The 14554-nt window shown below is 35.4% G+C and overlaps 2 pseudogenes across 1 annotated transcript; one reads left to right on the top strand and one right to left on the bottom strand.

The window, feature by feature from the left end:
- Nucleotides 1-933: 933 nt before the first annotated feature.
- On the bottom strand, nt 934-1315 carry LOC110317341 (annotated as a pseudogene). The gene has a single exon (XR_002380311.2). The product of XR_002380311.2 is annotated as a transmembrane protein 14A pseudogene (transcript).
- Nucleotides 1316-3131: 1816 nt separating this feature from the next.
- The window catches only part of LOC110316754, a 147746-nt pseudogene continuing 136323 nt past the window's right edge, over nt 3132-14554 (top strand).

The following is a 14554-nucleotide window of genomic DNA, read 5'->3' as shown; positions in this document are numbered from 1 at the left end:
AGGGGAACACCAGGGCCAAGAAGTGGAAGTGGGTGGTTAGGGGAGCAAAGGGGGGGGAGAGTATAGGGAACTTTCGGAATAGCATTTGAAATGTAAATGAAGAAAATACGTAATAAAAATTGGGGGAAAAAAAGAATGCACTAGATACCTAGGAAGTGAGAGACTCTCAGGAATCAAAGGAAGGGACCTTATATAGAATGCCACATAATAGGGAGTGGGAACTTACAAAGCCTACTTCCAGGGGGAAAATAGGACATCAAGTGAGGGTTGGGGTTACCATCCCACAGTCACAACTCTGACCCATAGTTGTTCCTGTCTGAAAGAATTACAGGGATGGAAATAGAGAGAAGCCCAAGAAAAAGGGATCCAACAATTTCACCAAAGTGGGATCCAGCTCAAAGGGAAGAACCAAGGCCTGACACTCTTTTTTTTTTTTTTTTTTTTTTTTAGAATAAGATGCATTTTATTTGAACACTGAGTGCATTCTGTCAGGATGCTGATGTGCTGAGAATAGAATTCCTTCTATGCAAATTCGCCCCACCTCCAATAATACAAATAAAACCCCCAAGTACAAAGTAACATAGAATTCATTAAAACTCCTGTGGCCCACCCCAGGAATCCCATTGTCTGACAGGTTTCAGTTAACCTAACTTATTTTAGTCATAGTGTTTGGAATTGTCAAAAACAGAAAATTGCAAGTCCCCAATTTCCAGATATAAAAGAGACAAAGCAAATGAGCTTGTAATAAAGCATCAAAGAGCAGGATTAGCAAACAGAAACATCTGAAAACTATGCATTAAATAAAAAGGCATTGGGAGGGGGACAAATAAACATTGCCAATGATTTTTAAATATTAGAGTGACATTATTTTCATTTCAATATAAGACATTTCCCATGTATTTAAAATAATCACTTCAATGCAGGAACCTGCCAGGCCAGGCACAGCAGCATGCTGGGAGTTTGGCTCTCAGCTTCTCTAGATGCTAAAGCAGCAGCAGGGCAAGTCTCAGGATCATCATGAGGCTTAAGCCTGCAACTAGACCAGCAGGCATTACTTTTTTGGACCTCTTAAATCTCACACCCATTATGGTGGCCAGGAAGAAAGCTGTAAACAATGACACTTTGACATCCCGTTTGTCATTGGAGACACGGTAGGCTCCGTAGCCAGCCAAAAGTCCAACAGAAAGCCCAGCAATCAGAGAAGGAACTCCACCTCTTCGCTTATATCCTAAAACACTTCCAGTTGTCACAAGGGCTGCATAACCAAAACCAATCAGGTCCATTGGTAAGGATGCAAGTCTGCACCCTTGAGCCCTTGCTGCTGCTCAAGGCCTGACACTCTTACTGAGTCTGTGGAACACTCACAAAAATGGATCATGACTGCCCTCTGAAAGACTCAACAAGCAGCTAAACTAGTCAGATGCAGATATTTGCACCCAACCAATGGACAGAAGCAGCTGATCCCTGTTGTTGAAGTGGAGAAGGCTGAAAGAAGCTGAAGAGAAGGGTGATCCTGTAGGAGGACCAGCAGTCTCAATTAATCTGGTCCCCTGGGATCTCTCAAACACTGGACCAGCAAAAAGACAGCATACGCCAGCTGATATGAGGCCCCCAGCACATATACAGTAGAGGACTGCCAGGTTTGTGTTGATTCAGAGAAGATACACCTAACCCTCAAGAGACTGGAGGCCCCAGAGAGTTTAGAGGACAGGTGGGATGGGATTGGGAACATCTGTGTGGAGACCGGGAGGTGGGGAGAAGGTATGGAATGTAGAACAGTCAGGGGGTGGATGGAGGTGGGGTGTGGATAAAATATGGAGTGTAAAAAAATAAATAAATTATAAAAAAAAAAAAACAGTCTATGAAGACCTGTTTGGGTTCTCCATCTTGTGACCAAGATTTTGTCTGGATAACGCTGGTGGATGCTAAGTAACCTCAAGCTTCTGCACATATAAAAATAAGGCACGGAAAGCAGTAAGGGAAAGATGCTAGGATGCAAATGGAAACTGGGATCTTATGAGCTGCCGTATTGGACAGGGTTACCTTTGAAAAATTAAATGAGCTCTCACAGTAGGAAAACAGACATTTTTAAAGGTGATAAAGTCACAATTAGATATTTGAAGTCAAATACATTTACATTTCAATTAGATATTTGAATCAAAAACATTCCAATATCTTGATTTTAGTTTGATTCATTTTCTACTATCTACCATAATCTTTTAAAAATCAATTTCTATTATTTAAGCCACTAAGTTTAGGAAAATTACTTTACAGTAGCAATAAAAAAAAAAAAAAACAAAACAGATGCAATGGGAAACGATTCCTTTAGTATTTTTCTCTGAGTCATTTTTTTTTTTTTTTTTGTCTAGTTAAGTGGACTTCCTTCAGTCCTTTTCATTTTTGTTTACTTCCAATGTTGTCATCATTATATTAAGTTGCTCTGTGCAACAAAGTTGAGTTTCAAACAGCCTTCAGTGCTCAAATTCCCAACAACTGCAAACTGATGTTTTACTTATCTGATCTCAGTGCTTCAGTATACTACCAATTATAGCCAATAGTATGTAACACACTTCAAATTCCAAATTGTTCATACATAGTACAAGACTGTTGATGATTGGCCTGTCTTCCAAGCAACCAGTGTAATACCCTTGCCTACTCTTCAGTACTGTGTCATATACTTATTTCCCAACAGTCAGTCAACACACAGTCACTACCCACCAACAGTATCCTAAAAAATTAGAAAAATGTCACACATATGAGTATTTCTGTAGTGTGAACATTAATTTATACACCAGTTAAAATATTAGATTAAAATGCAAAACAAAAAGAAAACCTGGTGTAAAAATAAAGATCAATTTTGCATTAATATTATATATTACATTGAAGACCAAGGAGGGATCTATTCAACTTATTTTCACTTTGAGATCTAGGACAATGACAAAGCACTTTCCCTGAATATTTCTGGTCACTGAGACACATAGAGAGAAGTGGAATATAGTTAACACTATGCCAGTCGCAAAGTGTCATGCGATAAAATTCTACTCACATGACATTGTCTAAAGTAGTTCACATGCCCTCCTAGTTGGAATATTGTAGGGAAAGGCATCTAGTATCGCAGGCAGTGGACAACTATGAACATCAAATGCATCATTCGATTGAAATTTGGAGTGCAGGTATGTTTCCTTTTCTACCTCAAATGAAGATGCTGATTTTGTGTGTAATCTATACTTCATGCAACTAGTTTTCCTGACATGTAATGTCAAAAGTAGAAAGTACACCATTCTGTAAGACAGAGAATGTTGATAGTAAATCCATTATTCTATCCATGCTTGGCTTCCTTTTACATGAAAATGATCCGTTAGAAGAAATTTGGGGAGCACATTAAAGAATCATTTTATGCAATGTTATTAACGCCTTAGAATATGAAAATGCAAACACAGTTTTAACTCACTTGTTTATAGCTATCCAAAAATATGTCCATCACATAAGAGGATAATCTTAACATAAAAGTGAACCATATAGTAACAATCTTATCTGGAAAGGTAACAACAATGAGATTCCATTTCAGAAATGTGGAAAGAAAACACATTCAGGATATATTGTGTGGTTACTATTCTGTAGCTAAACACCGTGTCTTTCTCACAAGAATGTTCAAATGTGTGCAAATAAAACTGTAACCAATCTTTTATTTTTAAGATTTTTATGATTTTTGTTTGTATTTTGCTTTTTGTTTTTGTTTGTTTGTTTGTTTTTGAAGTGGTGAGAGTAGTATTGCCTTTTATGTAATTTGTAAAGGTTTGTTTTTAATTATTTATTGTGTGGGTGAATGTGCACATATGGCAGTGGGTATGATTGTAGGTGTCTACAAAGTCCAGAAGAAGGTATCAGATATCCTGGGGCATAGTTAGAAGCACATATTAGTTAACCTAATAGGTTTCAGGGAACTGAACTTGGATCTTCTATGAGAGCAGTATAAGCTCTTAACTATTGAGCTATTCCAGAAGCCCTTGTGGTTCTTGAGACAGGAAATATTGCACAGTGGCCTGGAACTTATGAATAGCTTAAGATTATTTGAATAACTGGTACTCTCTCCTATTCATCCTGTGGTTTGAAATGACAGATAATCATACCTAGCCTGGCTTGTGCCTTGGTAGTGAGGGATCAGTTTGGTGAAGTGCACTGTAGATAGTATCTGCCCTGTTATACCATGTGAAGCATGTGAACAAGATAAATAATGTAGGTGTGCTGACAACATCACAGATTTCACTATAGTTCAACCATAGAACTACACAGTGATCCTGATGCTGGAAATTAGAAAATGATGAAGAATGGATGAGGCACAATTAAGTCACATAAAAGATAAAGAGTCCACATGATTCCTAATTTATATTGTGCATTAAATTCCCAATTTCACAGCATCTTTCTAAGTACTTTACAGGCTTATAGGGAGAGCACAGCATTTTGTAAACAGCCAAGCTGTCCAAATTAGATAGCACTGATACAAATTCCATGAATACTGCTGAACCTGAGGCCACATAGCACAAGACTTATTAAAAATCTATGATTCTATAAAGCTTGTAAGAGACAGGGTAATAAATGAACTAATGACAAGAATCTATACTGAGCGATTACTCCTATAATGATGCCTTAGTGACCCTCAAATAAATGCTTAATTTGTTTCTTGGCAGGTAACACCTTTGGAAGGCCTAAGGTGATACGGTCAAAGTAATATGAACAAAAATTGCCTTTTAATAGCTACATAATGAAGCCTGCAGGATTTAAAACACTGGAATAAAGTTAAGTATTCCACAATGTGGCTTTTTTTAAAATCTGAATTCAGAAACTACTATACTAATGGGAATTTGCTATATTTACCAATAGTTGAAATATATGATTTTTCTATTTTTTACTTGGATGTGTGAATCACTCTAAGTAAAGGTATAATCATTATCCTTTATAATCCCAAATGCAAAAGCAAATTTTAATAAATTAACCATTCATTAAAAATAGTTTTAGGTATTACACTGAATATATTATATATTTCTATGCCTGATTTGATTATAATATACATTTATAAGATACTGTCATTACTTTTCTTACTATGCTATATTATCAAATATCTGCATGCTTACAAATATCACTCTTACAAGGTTTTTATTGTTGCTTTAGTCTTTAAATAAATAACTTGTATGGTTTTTATAATATATGTCCTTTGATTTTGATTCCACCTGACCTTTGATTTTGATTATATTTAGGGTTTCATTTCTTTTCCTTCAAAGAAAAGCAGTCCCCCGAAACTCCCAGGGACTGGACCACCAACCAAAGAATATACATGGAGTGACCCATGGAGCTGGCCACATATGTGGCAGAGGATGGCCTTGTTGGACAGTAGTGGGTAGAGAGGCCCTCAAGCCTGAGGGTGTTCAATGCCTTAATCTAGGGGAATGCCAGGGTGGGAGGATGGGAGCGGGTGGGTGGGAAGAGTACCCTCATCAAGGCAGGGCGAGGGGACATGGCATAAGGGGTTTCCAAAGGGGAGACCTGAAAAGGAAAAAGCATTTGAAATATTAATAAAGAAAATATCAAAGAAAAAGGAAGAAAAAATAGTATACAATTTGGGTTTCAAGTGGAAGGGTTTCATTTGATAGAAATCTTATTTTGTTTATATATTAAGCAAGGTCTCACTCTAGGCTATATTGGCCTCAAATGTTCTATGTTCTCAGGGGTTGACTCAAACTCTTAGAAATCTTCCTACCTTAGACTCATGAGTGGTTGGATTACAGAAAGGAGCCATCATACCCATATCTTTCTAATTCTTTCTAATCAGCTTCACTGAACATCACTCAGCTTTAGCAAAATGGATACCCAGGAGAATCTGAAAGCTCAAGGCCAGGAGAGGTGCTGTAGTAAATTGCAGCTTGTGAGTTTGAAGACAGGGAAAAAAAATGTCCCCTCTGGGAGATAGAGAGAAGGATAATTCTCCTTTCTCAATTATGATTCAATAAAGCCATCAAAATATAACAGGACAGTCTACTTTATTCAGTACTATTCAAGTGTCAATCTCAAGCATAAACATACCCACAGACATACTCAGAATCATTTTAATCCAATATCTGTAGTCATAGATCATCTCATAAATCCATTTAATCATCATAGTCCTTATTCCACCATTCAGTAGGAATTTTATAATTGTACTCTATTTTTCCAAAAATATAACAGAATTCATAGTGTTTACTAATTTCACCTTTAAAAAAGCACTTTTCTTAAACATTTCTTTCACTCCTAGACTGTATCCAAGTGGGAATAAAAGACAACTCTGTTTTGCCTAAAATAATAGCTTTTAAATATGTTTTTAAGTAAAATAGAATTGCATAACTTCTTTTCCTTTCTTCCCTCCTGCTATCCTCTTCCCTGTGGTTTAGCCTCAATGGTACAATGTTACTATGGTACCATGGTACTGTGGCACTATGACAAGGGAGGAAAACAAACTGCTCTACCCAGCTGCAACATATGTGAAACATAGCAATTAATAATATGGAAAAATGCATAAAAGTACAGTAAGATGCTCTCACATATTAGTGGTAAACAACAGCCGGGTACTGTACTTAAAGTCAATTCAAGAGGAGGGAAATCATGCCTAGTACCAAAATTTTAGCCAGCATCTTAGACCAGTGATGTCATGATCTCAGGAAAGTCTTAGCTAGTGACACTTTGACATTTTTTTTTTTTTTAGTTGAGTGTGAATTTCCAATTTTGGAACAAGCACTATGAAAGACCAAGAGAATGTGTTTTCTTGAGGGATGGAGTGGGCATAGGGTATTAACTTTATTCCAACATTTTATCTGTTGTATCTTTCTAAATTCACGCTGAACAAGCACATGTTCTCATATTATTTGAAGGAAAATAGCATAGCTTATTTAGTAAAGATCTTTGAGATTAACGTTTTATACAATTTCAGTTTTCAAATAACAGATTACTTGAAGACTATATTTATTTTCACTTACCTGATTTTAATATTAACATTTCAGAATTTTGGCATATATCTTTTGAACTCATTACCATATGAAGATCACAGTATAGATTATATAATACTGATTTATTTGACTCAATGAGATTTCTATTTTTATAGTAGTGTTAAATGATATATAAAGACAAGTAGAAAAATCTGTCAGAGTTTTTGCTCTGGGTCTGTTACTAGGATACTGGTCTGACCTCCCTGACCCCTGTGATCACTGTAGGTTGAAATCAGAGTAGATACACAGAGTCCATCACAGCATAATCCACAGGGACCATTGACACAAAGAATATACTCATGGAGCGAGACAGAAAGAAATAGGAGAGAGACCACTCTACAGAATACATTCATTACTGCTTACAGTTGACTGTGGCCATATAACAGTTTTGTGAACCATACCCTATTTTTTAGGCAGGCTTTTTACTCTTTCTTTGTTTCTGCACAGATAGTTGCCTGATGTGCATTTGACTGTCCAGGTAATTAGCTGGCACTTTAGGTGAGTTACTCATTTACATATTTATTTGGTTACTTAAGACAACGTTCATGAAATTTGTCTTAAGCTATTTATGTAACAACGGAAGACCTTGAATTTATGACATATCAGCCTCTGTCTCCCATGTACAGGAATTATAGATAGGAACCATAACAGGTTCTCCCTAGAGTTTGCTATGCAAACATTCTATCAACTAATATAAACTAATATATCCCCGGGCTCTATACTAAAGGAAAAGATAATGGTATGTATCTTTTTACCACAAAATGCTTCCCTTCATAACAATATTCAGGACAAGTGAGGATATCATGTATCCATACATCCCATCCTTTGAATCAGTCATTTAAGTCCCCAATTTGATTTCCTACATTTACAAGCTTCTATTGATGAAGAAGCAGAACATTCTTAATGATCTCCAAGTCTGCTAACATCAGACAAATTACCTAGATTAATTATTCATTGGATATTATATTATAGTAACTTTGTAAAGATATTAGTATGTCTTTATAAGTTTATAATGAATAAGCACATGTTTTCATTTTATTTGGAGTAAAATAAGCATATTTTAGTTTGTGACTTTTTTTGAGATTACCTTTCATAAAATTTCTGAGCTTTCAAATTCAGAAATATATTTTTCTCACTTAATAATTTTAACATTTTTACAACTGTAACATGTATGTTATGAAATCATCTCCCTATAAATAAATAAATATCAAGTAAAAGGGAAGTAAATGACAAAGAATTTCTGAGTGTGGAATCCAACATGCCTGGAGGCTTTAGAAAATGAGTCTTCCAGAATTAGGAACAAATTATATGAGTGAAATTTCATTAACAAGAAAAAGCATTTCGGGGGCCCTTTAAGGCTTTGAGTAGTGTATTATAGTTATTTAGAAACTAGGCACTACTTCCGTATCTCATTTACCTAACTGATGAGAGATAAATGAGCCAAGCATTTAAAGCAATGCCTTGAGGTATTTTTTGCACATGAACAAAACTCTAGCTCTACTAAACTCCAAGAGAATCATTAACTTTCTGCTACCAGAGTACCAACAGCAGCCACTAACCTTTCCTACCATTTCAGAAATAGTAATAGAATAATTACGCCTCGCGACTCTCATCACTGATTTAGTTCAGTTTTGTACATCCAAACCAGAAACTCTACAAATGGTTAAGAGTTTATTACATATAAACAGGATACCATTATTTATTTACAATGTCATTAAATCTTACTGTGATTATGTGAAAATAATTCTTCCTTCCTCCTGGGAGGTCTTTATAATGAAGCAACTGAGACATGAATATTCTGTAGGTTGTTTTTGTTTAGCAGATGATAGTCCCATTTACTCAGGAGAGAGAATATCAGCACCTTTGGACAATGTTAAGATGAGATTTGCGGTCGGTGCCAAGACTTCTCTCACTGTTATTAATAAAAGGATGATGTCTTCAAGTCCACATTAACAACGAGATGGACTGAATATTAATTTGAGCATGTGACAGTCCCCTCTAGGGTTTTCAGTCTTGTACAGCATTATTGCATTGAGAGCAGTGACACAGACATAGCATCACAGGATAGCTAACATGAACTTTGATTTCTCTTCATCCCTTTAGGAGGTCTTTTGACAGCTAAATCAAGGCAGGTAATTTGAATGCCAAAACAAAGCTGTCTCTGTGAAATCATGTTTTCTCACTTCTTATTAAAGCCCTAAGATCAAAATAAGTTAGAGCACATACATATACCCTATTAATAGAAACATTTGAATACTGATTTTCCAATACAGGAGACATAAATGAAATGATAGGTTCCACTTCTTTATTTTTCAACTTTGTTTGGCATATGTACGTGTTCATTTTTTTTCATTTGTACCTGGTATTTGATGTGGTATTGTATAATTATAATGTGAAAAACATTATTTTGATTAAATTTTTAGATAAAACATGTTTAATTTACTTATTATATTTTATATTTCTTAGATTTTCTAATATATCATTAAAGTTTCATGAGAAAATCTTGGTGATTTCATTTTCCTCTCCAATGTATACATTTTCTACTTTTCTTTTATATTATCCAGATAAAGAAGGTGCACATGATTTTATCCTTCCCTCCCCTTTGTAAAGCCTCTAGTCGAGTTACGTAGAAAATGGACAAAAGAGAAAATGGACATTCAATAGTTACTATCAACTATTATGAAATTTGTACAGTTTTCTCTGTAGATTATTATATTTAAATGAAAATTATTTGTACTTGTAGTATTCTATTATTTTAATATACATGTAACTTGAATTTAATAAAGTATTACAATTATTTTAAATGTCTATTGAATATTCAATTTNAATTTAGTTTGATAAAGAATATGGTTATTTAAATTTTAAGCTATGATTAAATATTGTATTAAACTCCATTTGCTTATCATGTGTTATCTTTTACCTATAGTAGATTTTATGTCATGTTTACAATTTTGCAACTATATCTTCAAAAAAATTCTTTTATAATTACTTAAATAACAGTGGACTATAGTTGATAGACGTGATTGTACTAGCCTCTTTGTACATAGTTATTTTTCTATAATCCTGAAGTCAATTTAACACTAGAAAAATTCTTAAGAGATAAATGAGTGGAAACATCTGGCATCACTAGCTTATCTGTAGGACTTTTACAAAGTCATTTGATATACATCAGTAATGTACATCTCTCATATGATTCTGATAATACTATTTATTTATTTGCAAGCTTTGACCCAATTATATGTTTCTCTTTTTTATTAGATATTTTCTTTATTTACATTTCAAATGCTATCCCAAAAGTTCCCTATACCCTCCCCCTGTCCTTCTCCCCTACCCACCCACTCCCACTTCTTGGCCCTGGCATTCTGTACTGTACAGGCCCAGTCCCCTGTACTGGGGCATATAAAGTTTGCAAGACCTAGGAACCTCTCTTCCCAATGATGGCCGACTAGGCCATCTTCTGCTACATATGTAGCTAGATACACAAGATCTGGGGGTACTGGTTAGTTCATATTGTTGTTTAACAAATACATGTTTCTTATAAAGAGTAGCTAGGAGTGTCTTTGGTAGATGATGTACAATTGTATATTCAACTTAGAGACATGCTGCTGCTCTGTCTTCTAAATGGTTATCCTATTTTTACTTTTACTGTTGGTCCATGAGGATTCCTTTAGCCATGTCTTTATCATTAATGTATGATGTTGCTTTCACTTTATTTTCTGTAGGTTAAAAGATTCAGTGTTGTTGATATGACAGTTCTACTCAACTTATTACATACCGGCAATGCAATATGATTAAAAGTAACAACAGGCCATGTTTTGGGCATGACCTAGGTTATTTCTAAAGTTTAGATGGCAGAGTAGAAGACTTGGATTTGTCAAAAACAATACTGAAAGGACTCACACTGTACATCTTTATAACAATAGGAAACTATAACTATCAAGTCAGCATACATCTGATGAAAGAGTAGATGTTCAGGACAATGGAACAGAAATGAAAGCCCGGAAATGACTGCCTGCCTTAAAGTGTTTTCTCTGTCAATGCAATATTTCTGCCATTGATTGCTCATTAGCTTTGGACGTTGTAATATGAAACTCTGTACAACATTGACCACTTTTTTTCAGTGAGGAATTTGTGTCTACTGGGTCTTTATTTGAAATAAATAATCAGCTGATACATCCTTATTTCTCTATTTCCACTATTCGGAATTCAACTAACTCACAGCTCAATGCAGGAAATCTGGTAGTTCAGCTAAGTCCACAGACTCTACCAGGTGAAGGGTTATTCCTGTCCCCTGAGCTGAATCTAAAAGACACGTAAGTTTAGGAAACCATTTTTTTTTTAACTATTCCCCAATGTAAAACAGAGATCCCATGTAAACTAACCTCAAAATGCAACACAGAGATAAAGAAATAATTCCATGGTTATGGATATGTTCAGTATAAACCTCATAATTGCAACTCACTGTCTCCAATAAAAAAAAAAAATACTATTTAGTTTTTCTGTACCTGTTTCCTTATCTGAAATCTGGGAAGGGATTAATAATCATTTTCTGTAGAGAAAAAGAAATTAACTGAGTTGATAATGCAAAGTATTTAGAACAAAGCTTAACAGAAAACAAGGCATGTTATTATGTCCTTATCACATAGTACAACTAAACTATCAAATTATTCTTTATAAATTCAGGGTAACCTTAAGTACACAGTTCTTCAAGTTGCTTATCAGTAGTTGATTTATCATAATACTGGCATGTTGACTCACTCTTTACTATTCCATAGAAAAGGACACTGCATGGAAGTCTTCTAAAGGGTTCATTAAATTTTGTTATTACCCTAAATTTTGTGAATAGTAATAGCCTTGAGGATTAGAGACTTAGACAATTCTTAAAGATTTTTCCACATTGAAACTCCATTGTTACATCCTGGGAATCATTTATTCTATATCCATTCAGAGTATAGTCTGATATAATCATATAACAGGCTTTCTACCTTGATTTTCAATTATCTTACCTGCTTATCATCACTTTCTTTCTCTTCTTATTCTGGATACCACTATATCTAAATTATAATTTGAGAGTTATGTCATTTATATTTGCCTATCATAGGGAGTGATACTGAAATAGTTTCAAAGTTCTGAAAAAATGCAAATATCACAAATATCAAATCAAATTTCTTATATAAATTACAGTATTGATTCCCCTCTATATGAGAGGTAGAATATTTCCAAACTTGATTAGTTATCAATGCCAAGTACCAATATTTTTTCCTGTCCTTTCTGTCACCCTTAATACTTACTTCACAAATTAGCACCACTTTAGACATAAAATTTAATGAAAGAAAATAGACTATTGTATATATGTTTGAATTCCCAGGGGTCTCCTACTACATATTACTTCATATCTTATGAATTATAACAATATCTCTCTTAAAGCATATGTATTTCTAAACCAAAAGAAAGAAAGTAAAACATTCAATTACCTGCCTTCACAAATAATATTTACCTGGCTACAATGAAAAGGAGTAGACATGTGCTTATGTTTATCAGTCAACACAGAGCTTTGTTTATTATTGATAATAAATAATTTTATAAAATTTTGATATATTAGAACAGCACTTTTTTTAAAAAATAATTTCACAACCGCTTGATTTACTGAATTTTAGAAGTCAATTGAATGTTTCTGGTTCAGGTATTTCACATGATATAAGCAGATAAAACTATGAATGGAACAGTAAATGTCTATAACACTAAGAGCTAACCCTCCATACTCAACCAAATTCATCAGAGCATATGAGCCTCAACAGCTGGAATAGTCACATAGAAGTCTTTTGCTCCAAGTGAATTTCTCAGTGTACAAGAGAGAAAAATGCACTATTTGAAGAAAGTTCTGCTAGATATGCAGCTGGAGCCATGGGTACCCCCCATGTGTATTCTTGGGTTAGTAGTTTAGTCCCTGAGAGCTCTGAATAACATTTAAAATGTAAATAAATAAAATAACCATTATAAATAATAAAAATGTAAAAAGACAGACATTGATAAATTTTTATGTATGTAGTTGTTTTTACTGCATGTAAGTTTAGAGAAACCACATGTGTGTTTCATATAAAATACCATCATCTCATCCAGAAAGGGAGTCACAGATGGTTGTTGTGGGTAAGTCTGATGCTGCTTGTATTCAAATTCTAAATTCTGTGCCACTAGATCTGGTTGCTCTAAGACAAGCATATCTTCAGGCACCAGCTTTTGTTGTATAAACGTTGTACCCTAAGTTATCCATGATTTTTTTAAATACAGATGTCTACAACCTGTAGCTGGGCAGAAGAGTGGTAAGCAGGGCTTCAGTTTCTGGGCTTAGAGTCTGAGGCAAAGACCACAAGGAGAGAGAAGACAGAGGAGACAGAAGGAAGAAGGCTCCATTCGGAAGATGGATCATGAACACATGACCATGAGAGCTGGCCTCTAGGATTAGGGGCAGCACAGGCAGAACATGGCAATCACTTTCTTCGGGTTACTTAAAAGGAAGTGAACATAATAGCATAGAGAATTAATATCTGCCCAATTTTAATGCTTTAAAGATTAAAGCTTATTATAATATAAAGATATTGTGTGATTTTTAAAATTTGGGAACTGAAAGATCCAAGGTGGGGTAGAAACCTCCAAATAATATTTACCATGACAGATAGTACCATTAGGTCCATAGAGATGAACTGGCCCTCTGCAAAATTAGAATGTGTTCTGGGCTGCTGGACCATCTCTCCAGAATGTCAATAGCTTAATTTAATAAAATATAAAATATGATATTTAAGAAATTAATTAAATTTATCCATTTAAATATTAGTTATTCGAAATGTCCTGGGGGGGGGCTGCAGAAGTGGTACTGCTGCTGGGACAGACTCCATTTCTGGCTACAGACATACAGCACCTTTCCCGCCAGAGGAGAGCTAGTAGGAGACCCATCATTGCTCTGGTGCACTGCCTGGGAGAGGGCGGCCTGCAGAAGCAACACAGCTTCTGGGAAAGATCCCTTTCTGGTTCCAGTCATCCGGCACCTTTCCTGTCCAAGGAGGGGTGTCCTCAGGGCCTGAGCTAGGGGGAGAGGCATCTTTGCTCCAGTTCATCTAGGCTCCAGTCTGCACTGGCAAGGGTGTAGACCACAGGAGCTATACCGCTTTGGGACAAACAGAAGCAACCTAACTTCTGGGACAGAGCCTGCTTCAGGCTCCAGAAATTTGGGCACCTTCTTTGCCAAAGGAAAGGTGGCCACCTGTGAGTGCTCTGTCTGCCAGAGCAGGTGAGAGAGTCATATTGTGTCCAGGGTCCCTCGGTGGCTAGTCTGGGCAGGTGAGGGAATAAACTGCAGAGGCAGAAGGACAGATGGGATGAGAAAGAAATTAGGGAAACAACACCCTTCACAATAGTCACAAATAATATAAAATACCTTGGTGTGACTCTAACTAAGGAAATGAAAGATCTGTATGATAAGAACTTCAAATCCCTAAAGAAAGAAATTGAAGAACAACTCAGAAGATGGAAAGATCTCCCATGCT

This window comes from Mus pahari, chromosome 2 (genome assembly GCF_900095145.1).
Source record: "Mus pahari chromosome 2, PAHARI_EIJ_v1.1, whole genome shotgun sequence".
In the NCBI taxonomy this organism is placed as follows: domain Eukaryota; kingdom Metazoa; phylum Chordata; class Mammalia; order Rodentia; family Muridae; genus Mus; species Mus pahari.
Note: the sequence above shows the minus strand (reverse complement) of the source record. Positions and strands in the feature narration are given on the sequence as shown.